At 45.3% G+C, this 17,756-nt stretch overlaps 1 protein-coding gene across 1 annotated transcript in view; it reads left to right on the top strand.

Moving 5' to 3' along the window:
• Positions 1-5,712: 5,712 nt before the first annotated feature.
• utrn (utrophin) overlaps positions 5,713-17,756 on the top strand; it is a 382,291-nt gene continuing 370,247 nt past the window's right edge. The window contains 1 exon segment of the mRNA XM_055639965.1: positions 5,713-5,982. The gene's annotated coding sequence lies outside the window, so the exon portion shown is untranslated.

Genomic DNA, 17,756 nt, shown 5'->3' with positions numbered 1-17,756 from the left:
GCTGCTGCTACCGGAGAGTCGGAGGCTCCAACGACGGGTCTGTGGACGACGGCACCGGGAGCCCACGGCTCCCTGGAGGGAGACCGCTTCTCAGGGCTCCTGCAACGGCGACTTCTCCCGCCCGAGTGCGGGGTTGAAGAGCTCCTGGAGCGGGGCCTGACACCACTGCCCCGCGCGGCTGGAGTGGCCGCGGACTTTGCGAGCGCACACCGGGGGCTCTAACACCAAGACCCGGTGTGCGACCTCGCACCACCCGGCGTGGCTTTAATGGCCGCGGGACAATCGCCATCGCCAGCCGGGGGCTATGACTTTGACTCTGACATCGGGGGGGGGGAGAGTGCAGTGGAGAGATAAGTTTATTTGGCCTTCCATCACAGCTATGTGATGGATGTTTATGTTAAATGTAATTATTGTTGTGTCTGGGGTCTATTTGTGTGTAATGTATGGCTGCAGAAACGGCATTTCGTTTGGACCTCCAGGGGTCCAAATGACAATTAAATTGACTCTCTGACTCTTTTCTCCAGAGATGCTTTGTGACCCACTTGAATTACTCCAGCTCTTTGTGTCTATTTTCTATTGCTCCATTGAGTGATGGCTGTAACAGAACCAATGGTAGTGTTGTCTCCCTAGATCACATCTAGGGAGACAACAGTGGAACCAATGTCAGTGTTGTCTCCTCTAGATCATATCCCCAGTATTGAGGTCCCAGCGTATTTGAACAATGACATTTCTAATTTCAGGTAAACCACATGCCCACTGTTTCTTTCCCACTCCAACCAGTCCACTTAGGTTCTCTCTCCCTTTGTTCACCTTATCCATTTTACCACACCTCATAGAGTCCTACAGCATGCAAACAGGCCCTTCAGCCCAACTTGCCCATGTCGATCAACATGTCCAATCTACACGAGTCCCACCTGCCTGCATTTGGCGCATATCGCTCTAAACCTTTAAGATACATGTATCTGTCTCAATGTTTATTACATGTTGCAATAGTATCTGCCTAACCAACCTCCTCCGGCTGCTCGTTCCACACACCCACCAACCGTTGTGCAAAAATGAGCCCTCAGGTTCCTATGTTTCAGAAGGAACTGCAGATGCTGGTCAGTCTGAAGAAGGGTCTCGACCCAAAACGTTGCCTATTTCCTTCGCTCCATAGATGCTGCCTCACCTGCTGAGTTTCTCCAGCATTTTTGTCAACCTCAGGTTCCTATTAAATCTTTCCCCCCTCACCTTAAAGTTATGTCCTCTGGTTAAACCTATGTCCTCTGATTTCCCTCCTCTGGGCAAGAATATCTGTGCTTTTACCCGATCTATTCCTCTTACGAATTTGTAAACCTTTATAAGATCAACCCTCATTCTCCTGCGCTCCAAGTCCGAGCCTGCTCAAACTCTCCCGATAGCTCTGGCCTTCAAATCCTGGCAGCATCCTCGTAAAGCTTCTCTGCACCCTTTTAACTTTTCCAATATAAACTAGGACTGTAATAATGCCTTAGATGGGGTGGAATTTGTCAAACGTATTCAGGAACATTTCTGCGAGTAATATGTAGACGGATTAACAAGGGAGAGAGCAAAGCTTGATCGACTCTTTTGAAATTGGGAAGGGCAAGTGGCTGAAGTGTTAAATCAAATCAAATCAAATTTATTTATAAAGCACATTTAAAAAATAACCCATGTTGACCAAAGTGCTGTGCAGACTAGAGCAATTTGAATTACCACGCAGCACATAAATAAGATAAACACAACACTATAGAATTTAACATTAAACATAAAAACATCCCCCCACAGCAGAATCAACGTTTCCCACTGTGAGGGAAGGCAACAAAGTTCAGTCCACTTCCTCTATGTTCATCCGTGGTCGGGGCCTATTGAGGTCTCCGCAGTTGCCACAACGGCGGCCCGATGTTTCAGGCCCTCTCGCCGCATGATGGAACTCCGGCGTTGGAAGAACACACTCAGTGGCTTGGAGTTCCTAATCGGCCGCTTCCTACCAGAGACCGCGGCTCACGAAGTCCACAGGCCGAGCTGGGCGGAGCTCCAACACAACGATCCTCAGCAAAAGATCCCAGAGCCCCACGATGTTAAAGTCAGCGCCGCCCGTGGCTGGAAGCTCCGCAGACGACAGCTCCACGGTGTCAAAGTTGGCAGTCCCAGCACTCCGGAGCTCCACATGGCGATCCCCAGTAAGGCATCGCCCGCTCCGCGATGGTACTTCAGTGCTGCGCCACTGCTGAAGCTCTGGCTGGTCTCCGGCAGGAAAGGCTGCGCCAATCCAGATGGTAGGCCGCGAGGAGGGGGGCGAAGATGCAGCTCGGAGGAAAGAAGCATCCTCGACCAGGTAGTGACTCAGAAAAACGGTTTCCCCTTCCCCCTTCCCCCTCATCCCCCACATAAAAGATCACCAAAACAAAACTTTTTGACAGACTAAAAATAAAACAAATGGATGAAAGGACGAACAGTTGCAGGCGAGGCTGCCACACTGAACGGTGCAACCACTCGGTGTCCATGGGTGTGCCTTTTGGGACCAGCAACCAATGTTCTATTAGCTTTTAAATAGTTGTAGATGAACCTCTCCACATCCACTCGATTCAAGCCTTTCACTATTCGGTAAGTTTCAATGAGATCCCTCCTCCTCCTTCTAAATCCCAGTGACTACAGGCCCAGTGCCGTCAAATGCTCATTACATGTTAACGCAATCATTCCTGGGATCATTCTCGTACATCTCCTCTGGACCTTCTGCACACCAGCACATTCTCCCTACAGGCCTGTCGCATTGACCTCTGTTATCATGTAGACCATTGAAGGACATGTGCTGGCCCAGCTGAAAAATATCACAAACCCCTTGCTGGACCGTCTGTAGTTTGCATACCGGGCCAATAGATCAGTGGATGACGCAGTCAACCTTGGCCTGCACTTCATCCTCCAGCATCCTCCGCCAGGGGACCTATGCAAGGATTTTGTTTGTGGATTTTAGCTCTGCATTCAATGCCATTGTGCCAGAGCTACTACACTCCAAACTCTCCCAGTTGACTGTGCCTGAACCCTTCTGTCGGTGGATCACCAACTTCCTGACAGGCAGGAAGCAGCATGTGAGGCTGGGAAAGCACATCTCGGACCCGCAGACCCTCAGCATAGGAGCATCGTAAAGCTGTGTACTCTTCCCTCTCCTTTACCAATGACTGCATCGCCACAGACTCCTCTGTCAAGCTTCTCGAGTTTGCAGATGACACAACCCTGATTGGACTGATCCAGGATGGGGAGGAATCTGCTGACGTCCTGGTGCCTTCGTAACAACCTGGAGCTCAATGCTATTAAGACAGTGGAATTAATAGTAAACTTTAGGAGAGCCCCCCCTCCCCCCCCCCCCCCACTCACCATCAGTCACATCTGTGGAGTTCTTTAAGTTCCTTGGAACCATCATCTCCAAGGACCTTAAATGAGGGGCCACCATCAACTCCACAGTCAAAATGTTACAACAGTGGATGTACTTCCTGCAGCAGCTGAGGAAACACAATCTGCCACAGGCAATGATGGTCCAATTCTATACGGCCATCGTAGAGTCTGTCTCCATCACGGTCTGGTTTGGCTCAGCCACCAAGCACAACATTTATAGGCTGCAGCGCATCGTTCGATCAGCTGAGAAGGTTATTGGCTGCAACCTTCCCTCCATTGATGAACTGTACACTGCAAGGGCCAGGAAGCGAGCGGGCAAGATCATCTCTGACCCCTCTCACCCTGGCCACAAACTCTTTGAAGCACTTCCCTCTGGAAGGTGACTCCGGACTGTCAAAGACGCTACAGCCAGACATAAACACAGCTTTTATCCACGAGTAGTAGCTCTACTCAATAACCAAAAGTCAGTAGCCTCCTTTTGCTCTGGTATTTTCTTTCATTCACATGTTTAAACTATGTTTTATTCCTAATGTTTTAATATTTTATTTTTAATGGTTTACTGTATGTCATGTTGTTACTTGCGAGCAGAGCACCAAGGCAAATTCCTTGCATGTGTACATACTTGGCCAATAAATTTATAAACTTAAACATAAACTAAACTTAAATAGGGTCCAAAACTTCTCACAATGCGACAAGTATGGTCTGACCAGTGCTTTATAAAGCCTCGGTATTACATCCTTGTTTTTATATTCTAGTCCTCTCAAAATAAATGCTAGGATTACATTTGCCTTCCTCTCTACGTATTTGACTTGCAAATTGACTTGCAAACTTTTTGGAAATCCTGCACCAACATTCCCATGTCCCTTTGCACCTCCAATTTCTGAATTCTCTCCCCATTTAGAAAATAGTCGACGCCTTTATTCCTACCACCAAAATGCATGACTCCACACTTTGCTACACTGTGTTCCATCTGCCACTTGTCTGCCCACTCTCCCAACCTGTCCCAATCCTTCTGCAGAGTCCCTGCATTTTCTACGTTAGCTGCTCCTCCACCTATCTTCGTATCATCTGCAAAACTGCCCACTATGCCTTCAATTCCCTAATCCAAATGATTGATACAGAGTGAAGAGCATCGCCTCCAACACCGATCCCTGCAGAACACTGTGGGACAGTGGCAGCCAACCAGAAAAAGCTCCCTTTATTACTAATCTTTGTCTTCTGCCTGTTTCCTTGCTCTATGACTCTATGCTGCTCTTAAATCTGTCATCATCTAGAAACATAGAAATTAGGTGCAGGAGTAGGCCATTCGGCCCTTCGAGCCTGCACCGCCATTCAATATGATCATGGCTGATCATCCAACTCAGTATCTCGTACCTGCCTTCTCTCCATACCCCCTGATCCCCTTAGCCACAACTAACTCCCTCTTAAATATAGCCAATGAACTGGCCTCAACTACCCTCTGTGGCAGAGTTCCAGAGATTCACCACTCTCTGTGTGAAAAAACAGCCAGAGAGAATCTATGGAGAGAAGCAAAGCTAACATTTTACTTTAGTGATCCATCATCAGATATGTTTCTTTCTCCAAATGTACTTTGTATCCAAATGATACGAAAATAGGTGGCGGGGCAGGTAGTGTAGAAAAAGCAGGGACTGCAGAAAGATTTGAACAGGTTGGGAGAGTTGGATTGGAAGACATTCTTGCTTGGTTTCCCAACAAAACCGAACTGGTGGGGAGATAAGTCTGGAGAAGAGTCTGGACCCGAAACGTCGCCTATTCCATTTCTCCACAGACGCTGCCTGTCCCATAGAGTTACTCCAGCTTTCTGTGTATTTCTCTGGGGAGATAAGGCCTGGTTTGTTTGACCTGGGTGGGAAGGGTGAGCTTTGATGGAGAAGGCGCCATCATGTGATGTGATGCCCGGCGCCATGTTGGGAGACGCGGGGGCGGGAGCTGGAGCTGTGGGTTTGCCTTTGCAAGAGCGGAGTCACCGGAGGAGTCCCCGACAATCCGAGGGCGGGGCGACGAGACGAGGCTAGGCTTACTTTACACTTTGCCTCAACGTCCTGTGGTGGTGGTGCAGCAACAAGCAGCAGGTAAGCGCTGTTCACGGTGCATAGCTGCCTTTGCAGTAAAGGGTGCGGGCGGTCGCTCCGGTGGACCCGAGTCCAGCAGATCCCGAGTCCAGCAGATCCCGAGTCCAGCGGCCCCGAGTCGAGCCGAGTCCAGCAGGTCCCGAGTCCAGCAGATCCCGAGTCCAGCAGATCCCGAGTCCAGCAGGTCCCGAGTCCAGTCGAGCCGAGTCCAGCAGGTCCCGAGTCCAGTCGAGCCGAGTCCAGCAGGTCCCGAGTCCAGTCGAGCCGAGTCCAGCGGCCCCGAGTCCAGCGCTGGAGCCGAGTCGAGTCCGTTGGAGCTGATGCCGCAGCTTGTGGCCTGCGGTCAGTCGCGGCCACTGGATTAACCGGACGTTTGCCCCTTGCCCCGGCCTCTCTTCGCCACCTCTTTTCACCCTCCCCTCCCCTCAACCGCGAAGTGGACAGGAATGAAAGTGGATTCCGTAGGCTTGAAGTCTGGAGTAGACAGTGAAATTGTTGGGTAAGAGAGAGAGAGCTACGTTTCACTTGGGATATACGTTTTTCGGGATAAGGCTCTTTGTTATCTTGCCTCTGTGGTTTAGTATTTTCTGCACTGATTTACCAGAAGCCACACGAGTGGAAGAAGATCTGGTAGAATTGGCAGTGGGTAGAAAAGTTGTGACTTTTGTTCAAAGTGTCAAGATTGTTCAGTCTAAACTTTTTTCTGCTAGACTATAAAACAACCATTGGGGTTGACTCATCCTTTAGTGTTCCCTTGCTGTTGTATAATTGTGTGCTGGTTTATTTCAAGTCAAGAGAGTGTTTTGTTGTCATATGTCCCAGATAGAACAATGGCATTCTTACTTGCAGCAGCACAACTGAATATGTAAACATAGTACACTTTAAACATGGAAAACTCAGCGGGTGCAGCAGCATCTACGGAGCGAAGGAAATAGGCAACGTTTCGGGCCGAAACCCTTCTTCAGCCCGAAACGTTGCCTATTTCCTTCGCTCCATAGATGCTGCTGCACTCGCTGAGTTTCTCCAGCTTTTTTGTGTACCTTCGATTCTCCAGCATCTGCAGTTCCTTCTTAAACACTTTAAACATGTGTGTGTATATATAGGAAAGAACTGCAGATGCTGGTTTAATCGAAGGTAGACAAAATGCTGGAGTAACTCAAAGGGACAAGCAGCATCTATGGAGAGAAGGAATGGGTGATGTTTCGGGTCAATTCGAAACATCACCCAAAGCATCTCTACAGAGATGCTGCCTAGCCCGACTGCAGCTTTTTGTGTCTTATCTTCGGTTTAAACCAGCATATGCAATTCCTTCCTACACTATTCAAGACTTTGTTCTTTGATTTAATTTCTGGTGATTCACCGATGGTAACTTTTCACTGGGGTTGGGAAGTTTGTTACCATTTGTTTTTGATCTGTGAACATTATAATATGACTGGATATAATGGGTCTCTAAAAGCAGATTGGGATAGGCTGGAATTATTTGATACCTCAATTACAAATCTATTTCATGATGCTGTATGATATTGCCACTATAATGTCATCTTAATGGCCATCTAAATGAGATTTGCATTTATTGGAACAGGCATCATTTTGCAACATAAAAAATCCCCATTCAAATATAATAACGTTAATATTGCCCGTGAAGAATAGCTTCAGCATTTGTGACCGATTTGAATTCTCACTTTAATATGTTGTAGTTCTGGGGTGGAGAAATTCCTACACTGTGTAGGATAGTGCTTGTGTACGGGTGATTGCTGGTCGGCGCGGATTCGATGGCCTGTTTCCACGCATCTCTAAAGTACTAAAGTAAAATTTTCCGATGTTGCTTTAATCTATTTTGGAACTTTGAACCTGTTAATAGAATTTCTCACTTGTTTCTTCATTCTTCCTGAGTATTGCTCAAGCAGTGTTCATTGCTCAACCTCCGTGAGAAATACTTCCGTTGTAGCTGTGCTGAGCAGAATAAATGACCAGCTTATAGTACAAAAGATCTGCTCCCGTCTTCACCATGCCTCTGTCATCATGTGGAGAGTCAAGTAGAACCAACATTCTCAATGTTGCATATCATGCTAGAGAATAGACACAAAAAACTGGAGTAACTCAGCGAGACAGGCAGCATCTCTGGAGAGAAGGAATGGGTGACGTTTCATGTCAAGACCCTTCAGAGTAGAGTCGGGAAAGGGAAACGAGAGATATAAACGGTGATGTAGAGAGATATAGAACAAATAAATGAAATAAGTGCAAAAAAAACTGATGATGATAAATGAAACATGCCATTAATAGCTGTTCGCTGGGTGAAAACAAGAAGTTGGTACGACTAGGGTGGGGCGGGATGGAGAGAGAGGGAATGCAGTTAGAGAAATATCTGTTTCCTTTATCATTGGCACCTTTTTGCATATCTTTCATTCATTTGTTCTATGTCTCTCTGCATTACTGTCCATATCTCTCATTTCCCTTTCCCCTGACTAGCCTGAAGAAGGGTCTTGACCCGAAACGTTACCCATTCCTTCTCTCCAGAGATACAGCCTGTCCTGCTGAGTTACGCCAGCATTTTGTGTCTATCCTCAACATTAATACTCCCGGGCTGAAAGCTGCCCAAGCAAAATATGAGATATTGGTGTATATTGATTATTACCCTTCATTACAAATATAACATTCTAATGGTGATACACTGTTGAAACATTTAATTAAGCAATTTGGCATTATTGCTGAGATTTTCTTTGAATATTCGTCTAAATTAGGAATACATTCTGTAAAATAATTCCCAATATAATGCTAGCCAGCATTGTGATTGTAAAATATTTTTAATGCAACAGTGTTTTTCGTGGAAGAATTTGCCCAATTATATATCTTTTCTCCTTGCTGTTTTGTATTTTCATTACTCATGCTGTACCTAGAGTTTGTTCCTGGCCTCTGCCTATCCTGCTTTCCATGTTTGCATTGTACTGAATTTTCCATATCTTTGTTCAACCCCTTTTTAAGTTGAATTGCTGTCATTGGATTTATTTTTGGGCACTAGAAGCAAGACCAGCTTTTCTAGTCTTACACTTCAAGAAGGTTGAAGTCCGTTGTATTATAATGCCCCTCTCCCACTTAGGAAACCTGAACGGAAACCTCTGGAGACTTTGCGCCCCACTCAAGGTTTCCGTGCGGTTCCCGGAGGTTGCAGGTGGTTGCCGGAGGTTGCAGGTAGTGGAAGCAGATAGGGAAACTTACAAAAACCTCCGGGAACCACACGGAAACCTTGGGTTGGTGCAAAGTCTCCAGACGTTTCCGTTCAGGTTTCCTAAGTGGGACAGAGGCATTACTCTCAGTTGACATCAGATAATTTGCGTGATGCACTAAAGGTGGAGGTTTTTTTCCGAATGTGACTTTGCCAATTGGAATTTTGGAAAGCTGCTCATAAATGGCACTGAATGTATTATTGTGAGAAAATACACAGTATTTTTTTAAATCATGAACTTTGGCAAAATCTCTGAAATTTGTTCGTGCCTTCAATCAAAAAAAACCTGCTTTTCATTACGCAGTGATTATTATTTTTTGATGGTTGAAGGTCACTTTTTATATTTTATTACATTTCTATAGAGCAATGTAAACATAAGTATACAAATTGTTAAATTTTAATAAAAAAGTTGTGCCGAAGGTGCTGTTTCCATGCTGTATATCTTATAATTGCAGTGTTGATGAAAGTTACAGTTATCATGTTGTGCTTGTTATTAAATAACACATAAATAACAACGCTTTGTTACATTTAGGACGGAATTACGTTGCGGTGATGTGACTGTTTTGTTAAGTGTCTGTAGTTGAGCTTTTGGGTAAAATTATTGAAGGTATTGGGTAAAGTTATTGAAGGTATTGGGTCAAATAATTTCATCTGTTAGATTAAAATTCTTGATTTGCTTTCCATTTTTAATAGAAAAGAGCCATTGTGTCATCTGGATTTGCATTTTAAATGCAGTACCCACATCTCTTAAATTTCAAAAGTTCCATGATATCATTAACTTATTGTTTTCAGAATTCTGTAAATTTCCAGGTTAGTGACACTTGCCCATTTCTAATTATTTTAACTATTATAAGACATGATAAAAAAAAATATCAAAAGTCACTAATTACAAATTAAGTCATGACATTTCACTACTTTACAAATGGAAAGAGTCTAGTACCATTGTTTATTGATGTTTAAGATCATTAATCCAGTGCACATTGTTTTAATGATGTTTAAAACACCACGGACAGAAATTAAGTGTTGGTTTTGGCAAATAAAGTTCGTTAATATTTTGTCATGCAAAGTAGCTCCATAAAAACTTTGAAAAGAATCTTACCAGATAACTTTACTTAATTTGTTTTACCATGTGTCCTTGTGTATTCTGATCAAGGCAAATAAACCGTTATATGAATGAGGTTAAATGTTGGAGTGGACCACCAATTTGACTAAAGCTACACTGATAAGAAATGTTTTCTGTGATTTAACATCCAGGCAGGTAGATTGAAGAAGTGTAAGTGAAGCAGAAATCAAAACCCCCTGTTAATACAAGTTTTCTAAGGTTTCATTTAATTCTCAGATCAAGATCAGAAGTGTTTATTTGTTATATACAGCAGATATTAACTAAAACAATGAACAACATTGACGCAGTGGTAGAGCTGTTGCCTCACAGCGCCAGAGATCCGGGTTTGTTCCTAACTGCTGCCGTTGTCTGTGCAGAATTGTATATTCTCTCTTTGACGGGTTGGAATTTCTCTGGGTGCCCCGGTTTCCTCCCTTGTACCAATGACAAGGCAGGATTGTAGGTTAATTGGCTTCTGAAATTTCCCCCTCCAGCCAGAGCTGAACACATTTCTCGGCATCTGCATACAATGCTGTCTGTCTTGTCGTTTCTTGTGCGTGGTGGTGGAAAGATTGGTGGAAACAGGACCGAGACGTGAACGCTCCTTACTTGGCCCCTCCTGTGTAGGATGCAAAAGCGGATAAACATGGAGCTAGTGTACGGATGACCGATTGTTGCCGTGGTCTTGGCCTGTTTCCACACTGTATTTCTAAACTAAAGTAAATTAAATATACAGTAAATTATCAGTTATATTGTTCATAAACTAGACCATGATAGTACAAAACCAAAGTATAAAGAACAACGGTAGGCGTGCAAGTGGGTATATCTAAAGGGCCTGTCCCTCTTGCATGTGATGGCATGCGTTTGGCGCGATCAAACGGAAGCGGAGTTCACGCGAAGTTCGCGATAAGTACGAGCGTGACGTCATTTGCGTCATCCTTACCAATCAGCTGGGCAGGAGGCGGGCGGACTGAATTTGGGTGTCGGGCGGTGAGGTCATCGCGCAATGCCGTGCGGTGACGTCATCGCGTCGCGCCACGCGCTAGGCGTACGCCGTCAAGACGCTGCCTGCGTACGACTGTAATGCGTCTGCGTGCCGACAGGCCATTGACGCGCAAAGATTTCGCACACTGTCAGATTTTCGGAGCCCCGCGCGATGTCGGGACCAGCCCCGCACAACTCCGCCATTTCTAAGTGGGACAGGCCCTGCGCGGTCATACAGTGCCCGTACGCCTCAAGCGACCACGTTTGGTCACGCCAAACGCATGCAATCGCATGCAAGTGGGACGGGCCCTTAAGTTTATCGTGTTAGCACCTGGGCAATGTTTTTAGTTCTAACAGACTGAAAATTCACTTTGCTCTCTTTTGATTTCACCCTTTTCTTGCTAATTTATATTTATTGTTTTATTCTCACGTTTTCCATTTTTCTTGAAATACTATTTTTTTTCTCTCAGATAAACAAAGTTGAATAGAGCTGCAATTAACAAAGAAATGTGGCAGGTAAATAATGAATAATAAAGGGGGCAGTTAACACAGTGGTGGTTTAAAGCAAATTGGGCAGCTTATGTGCGTGGTAGTATGGATTATGTAGCAATGATATTCATCAGCTTGCTACAAATCCCATTGAACATTAACATGTTGTCCTGTAATGTATGGGAGGCTGGTGTAGTGAGATAAAAGTTTAGCGAGCATTATACCTGGTTTTGTTGCCTTCTACTGACGGTTACAAAGCAATGCATGGACTTTGGCACACGTTCCAGACCCCTTAATGCCTGGTTTGTGAAATTTAACAGTTCTGTGCTATGTCAAGCACAAACTTTCTGTGTTGGGTGTGGTGTTGATCGGAAAAATGAATCACTTCAGTGTTCTTTGTTGTTGTGCTCAAGGTGCTACCTAGTGGCAGAAATTAAGTATTTCAAATCAAATGTATTCTGCGCATGGACTTCCAGTGTAGAATTATCAAGGTCGCTATGTACTGTCTGAAACTGCTCGTGCTGGACTGAAGGTTGCTTGATGTGATCGAAGGTCTCTGTATGCCTGTCAGTGGTACACTGATATTAAACTCAATAAGATACAAAGTGCTGGAGTAACTCCGTGGGTCAGGCAGAATCTCTGGAGGACATGGAGAGGTGACGCTTCGGAGTTTTGCCCTTGTTCAGAATGGCTGACTGAGATTTACGAGTCATCATTAAATACGGGTGAGCTACTGGAAGACTGGAGGGTGACAAATGTTGTGCCTGTATTCAAGAAGATGCTGCAGAAAAGAGCCATGGGAACTATAAGTCCAATGAGCCTAGCATCTGTGGTCGGAGTGTTACGAGAGAGTATTCTGTGGGATAAGATATAAATGCATTTAGATGGACGGGCTGATTAGGGATATAACAAGTATAAAACAGGGGACGTGTTTAATTTTTTTTGCATAATAAAATGGGGTCTCCCAAAAAAAATGCTGCATGGTGGTGCAGAGGGTAGAGTTGCTGTCTTACAGTGCCAGAGACCCTGGGTTCGAACCTGACTACGTGTGTTGTCTGAATGGAGTTTGTACGTTCTCCCCGTGACCTGCGTGTGTTTTTTCCGGGTGCTCCGGTTTCCTCCCACACCAGAATGATGTACAGGTTTGTAGGTTAATTGGCTTTGGTAGAATTGCAAATTGTCCCTAGTGTGTGAGTAGGTTAGTGTAAGTGTGCGGGGATCGCTGGTTCGCGCGGACTCGGATGGGCTGAAGGGCCTGTTTCCACGCTCTATTTCTAAACTATATTAAACTACACTAAATAGAGGGCTGCAAGGAAAGGTCTGGAATTATAGGCCAGTGAGCCTAACATCTGTGGTCGGAAAGTTACTAGAGACTAGTGGTAAGATCTACATGTACATGCATTTAGATAGACATAGAAACATAGAAAATAGGTGCAGGAGGAGGCCATTCAGCCCTTCGAGCCAGCACCGCCATTCACTGTGATCATGGCTGATCGTCCCCTAACAATAACTCATGCCTGCCTTCTCCCCATATCCCTTGACTCCACTAGCCCCTAGAGCTAATTTGACCAAAAAAGGTGTTGAGGGCAATGCCATAGACATTATATGTGGATTTCAGCATGGCATTCGACAGGATAGACTACTCTGGAAGGTTAGATCGCATGGGATCCAAGGAGAAATAGCTGAATGGGTAGAAAATTGGCTTCATGGAAGGAAGCAGAGGGTGATGGTGGAAAGCTGTTTTTCTGACTGGAGGCCTGACTAGTGGTGTGCCTCAGTGCTGGGCCCATGTTTATCAATAATTTGGATGAGAACGTACATGCACGATTAGCAAGTTTGTAGATGGCACAAAAGGGTGCGGTATTATAAATAGTGAAGATGGTTATCAAAAATTGCAGCAGGATCTTAGTTTAGATTTTAGTTTAAATGGTTTGCATCTGGGAGATTGGGCATGCCTTGGCCGACAAGCATGAATGCTAAGCAAAACGGTTGCCTACTCTATGCTGGGCTTGGGACGTTTTGGGTTGGGACCCTTGCAAACCAACATCTGCAGTTTCTTGTGTTTATATTTGTAAGATAGCTGGGTTGATTCACAATGCATGCAGCGCCTGGTTAGAAAATATCAGTTGGGCGTATGATCTCCTTTGGGCCTCTTTGCCATTGGACTAGGGAGAAAAGATCAAAAAGACCCAAAGTGCTGGGTAACTGCAGCGAGTTTGGCAGCATCTCTGGAGAACATGGAGAGGTGATGTTTTGGGCGGTGACCCTCTGTAGGAGCCATTTATGTTTATGTTGGCATATCATATTATTTGTCCAGATATATCTTGCAGTATTATTTTGACACTTGGGGGCAATCATTAGATGCACAGGGCGGTGTATTTATAAGGGCATGGGGGACAGGAAGTGGCAGGCACAGGGAGGGAGAGCATACAGTTCTCACCAGACCAGGGATGGAGCAGCCAGCAACAACTTGCATGCAGAATAAGGAAAACCTGGTACGTTCATCTCTTTGTTTGTACAACTACTTCAATAAACAACTAGAAATAACGACGGGAAAATCTGCGTAAGATCACTCCTGCCGTACCTGTAATGGCAACTGGAAAAGAGAACACCGCAAAAGTCGGAAATTTTCCATTATACCCTCCTTCAGACATGGTGATTTGGGAGTAGAGCTGGAAAGGACAAGGGGCCGGAAAAAAAAAAACCCTGTGTTTTAGATGGAAAGGGGGGGGGGTGAGGAGGGGGGGGGGGGGGGGGGGGGGGGGGGGGGGGGGGGTGGGCGGTTGATATGTAGATGGTTGGATCTTGGTCAGAGATGAAAAGATAAAAACTGTGAGATAAGAATAAAGTGTGAATTGTGAAGCCAGAGGAAGGAATATCGGTGGAAGATGAGGAGGAGTGGAGAAATGGGTGCACTTCCAGATGGGGCACAGGAAAGAGAAGGGGTAGGGGAGGTTGAGGTTAGTTACCTAAAATTGGAACTATCAAAGTATCGACATATCAAAGTCTGCTCCATCATGCTGCTCCATGTCACCGTGTCCATCAATGAAAGATCAAATTGGATTGACGATGTTTCATGGTTTCTGATGGAAATGAGTGTTGTGGGTATGTTGAGTGAACAGAGGCTTTGTTCTTTGTAATAGTTTTTTGAGGTTCACAGCCACTAGTTGGATTAAGCATAGTCATTTGGGCCTTCTGGCAGCCAGCCATCTCCATAATAAGGAATTGTCAGTTGACATCTGATGTTAATTTTGGTTGTGAGAAATAAAAGGGCCTGAGAATATGTACACTTCCAATTGAAAGTGAAATGTCATGACTTTATTTGTAACCATGGTGACTTTTGACATTCTTGTTCGTGCCTCACTGTTTTGTGTGGTTCTGCAGTAAGAAGGGCTCTGTAGAACTGCCTTAAAGTTCTTTAAGTGTTTAGAAATACAGTGTGGAAACTGGCCCTTCGGCCCACTGAGCTTGCGCCGACCAGCGAATCCCTTACACCAGCATTATCCTACACACGAGGGACAATTTCCAATTTTTACCGTAGCCAAATTAATCTACAAACCTGTACGTACGTCTTTGGAGTGTGGGAGGAAACTGGAGCACCCGAGGAAAATCCTTGCGGTCACGGGGAGAACGCAGAAACTCTGTAGCGACAGCACCCTTAGTCAGGATTGTAACTGGGTCTAAGGCAGAAACTCTACCATTGTGCCACCCCTATTTTTTTTATATTAAATGTCAACAACAGTATGGAAGTGTGCAAACATTGCTCCCTGCCCTTCTAACATGTTTGGGTGGGATGCAAAGTCTCCAGAGGTTTCCGTTCAGGTTTCCTAAGTGGGACAGGGGCATTATTACTGTCCCATGCTGTCTGTGTTAAACAATTGCAACATGGCCAGAACACGCAAATAACAGCATTTTGATTGCCGATGGTGGCGTACCATTTATTCAGAATCGGGCGTTTGTCACTGAAACACAAAGTGTTTCTGAGACAAAATGTGATAATTTCTCTGGCGCATAGCGTGCATCTTAGACAAAGTATACATTCTCATGAACAATTAAGAAAAAAAGTTATTTCAACCAGTGGAGAAGTGTGTTGGTGGGAATGTGCGTAGGCAGGAACTATGTGCTGATTTGTAATGTTAGCAAGCTTTTGACAATGTCCTACGTATACAAAGTGTTCTGTAATTGTTGATCTGATTATTTTAAGCAGCTGATGAATTTCATTGTGTATGTACTGCTCTTGTTCTGTGACTTTAAAGAAACAAATTGTTAGTGGTTGAGGAATAATGCATAAAATTAGAAGGATCTGCAGCTTGGTAATGTGATATGTTTGAATTGTTCCCTTCTTCCACCTGGTAATCTTTTGCTGTGACAGAACTCTGTCTTTCGAGTGCTCGCTTTGAGAGGCTAGTGGAGAGACAACCCAATAGACAATAGGTGCAGGAGTAGGCCATTCAGTCCTTCGAGCCAGCACAGCCATTCAATATGATCATGGCTGATTATCCACAATCAGTACCCCGTTCCTGCTTTCTCCCCATATCCCCTGACTACACTATCTTTAAGAGCCCTATCTAACTCTCTCTTGAAAGTATCCAGGAAACTGGCCCTCACTGCTCTCTGAGGCAAAGAATTCCACAGACTTACAACTCTGTGTGAAAAAGTGTTTCCTCATCTCCTTTCTAAATGGCTTACTTAAACTGTGGCCCCTGGTTCTGGACTACCCCCAACATCGGGAACATGTTTCCTGCCTCTAGCGTGTCCAAACTGTTGTTGTGTTGTTGTGTCATGGGGGAGGGGGGGAGGGAGGGCATGTTGGTAAGAGATATTGATTTTATAGATGTTCGGCACAAGGCAAACAGAAGAATGGTCTCGACCTTTTATGCATACTATATTCTGTTGTGCTGAAGCAAAGCAAGAATTTCATTGTCCTATCTGGGACACATGACAATAAACTCTCTTGACTTGACCCGAAACGTCTCCCATTGCTGCTATCCAGAGATGCTGCCTGTCCTGCTGAGTTAAGGGCCTGTCCCACCAGCATGCAATTGCATGTGTCTAGTGCGATCAAATGTGGTCGCTTGAGGTGTACGGGTCGCGCGGAGGCGTATGGCGTTGTGCTGGGCTGGTCCCAACATCGCACAGGGCTCCGAAAATCCCGCACTGTCTGAAAATTCCGCGCGCCAACGGCCTGTTGGCCCGCGGGCGCATTAAGGGCGTACGCAGCATCTTGACGGCGTAAGCCTAGCGTGTGGCGTTGCGTGATGACGTAGCCACACGGCGTGGCGTTGCGCGATGATGTCACCACCCGACGCCGTGCGACGTCCAAATTCAGTCGGCCCGCCTCCTGCCCAGCTGATTGGTGAGTATGACGTAAATTACGTCACGCGCGAACTTTGCGCGTACTTACCACGAACTTCGCTTCCGTTTGGTCGCGCTAGGCGCATGCTATCGCATGCTGGTGGGGCAGGCCCTTTACTCCAGCTTTTTGTGTTTATCTTCAGGCAAACTCTCTCACATTAATGATAATTTGGAGTCTGTTCTCCAGACATGCACATGTGTTGCAGTACAGGTTGATGGTTTGGTGCGAGCTTGCTTCTGGAATGCAGGTTATGTACTTTCAACACTGAGCTCTGAGCCAGCAGTATCTGAGTGTTGAAAGCAGCATTGTGGTGAGAAAGGCTTTGAAAAGAGGGGCAATGATGCTTGATACCACAGTGCTGTGAGATTTGTTGTGCTGTAAACTGTTGATTAAGATGATGGTGTCATGGGATGGGGAACATTTCTGAGGGTAGTTGAATTTGAAAATTTGGATGCAATACCTACCCATGATTAAAAAGCTCATGAACAGTTTATTGGCTATGCTGATAGAGTTCTGTTCATAGGTTTATTAATTCAACTGAGGCAATTATACAAAGAAACACATTTGGTGATACATACAACTCTCCAACAGAGCAATCGCGTCTGCCAGATCCCTAAAAGCCCTGTACATCTTGCAGTTAGTTCTCATGCTTATCCATCAATCCTTTGATTTCCTTTGTTGCCACCTAAATTAAGGGCCTGGCCCACAGGCAATTTTTTTAGGCGACTACATGCGTTTGCCGAAAATATTTCAATTTTTAACATGTGGTGCCAATTTGGGTTGTCGTAGGTTGTCGCCAGGTTAACGTAGGTTCTGAAGAAGGGTTTCGGCCCGAAACGTTGCCTATTTCCTTCGCACCATAGATGCACCCGCTGAGTTTCTCCAGCTTTTTTTGTGTACCTTCGATTTTCCAGCATCTGCAGTTCCTTCTTAAACATAACGTAGGTTGTCGCCAGGTGACGTAGGTTGTTGCCGGTGCTGACTTTGTGGAATTCCAACGTCCTAGTCGCTGGCAGTCGCCTAAAAAACCCCGAGTGGGACAGGCCCTTAATTTGCAGGAACAATAATGGTTGAACTGATGGTAGAAAGCAGCATGATGAAATGGGATGTACAATGAAG

This window comes from Leucoraja erinacea, chromosome 8 (assembly GCF_028641065.1).
Source record: "Leucoraja erinacea ecotype New England chromosome 8, Leri_hhj_1, whole genome shotgun sequence".
Lineage (NCBI taxonomy): Eukaryota > Metazoa > Chordata > Chondrichthyes > Rajiformes > Rajidae > Leucoraja > Leucoraja erinaceus.
This window is presented reverse-complemented; position numbering and strand designations above follow the sequence as displayed.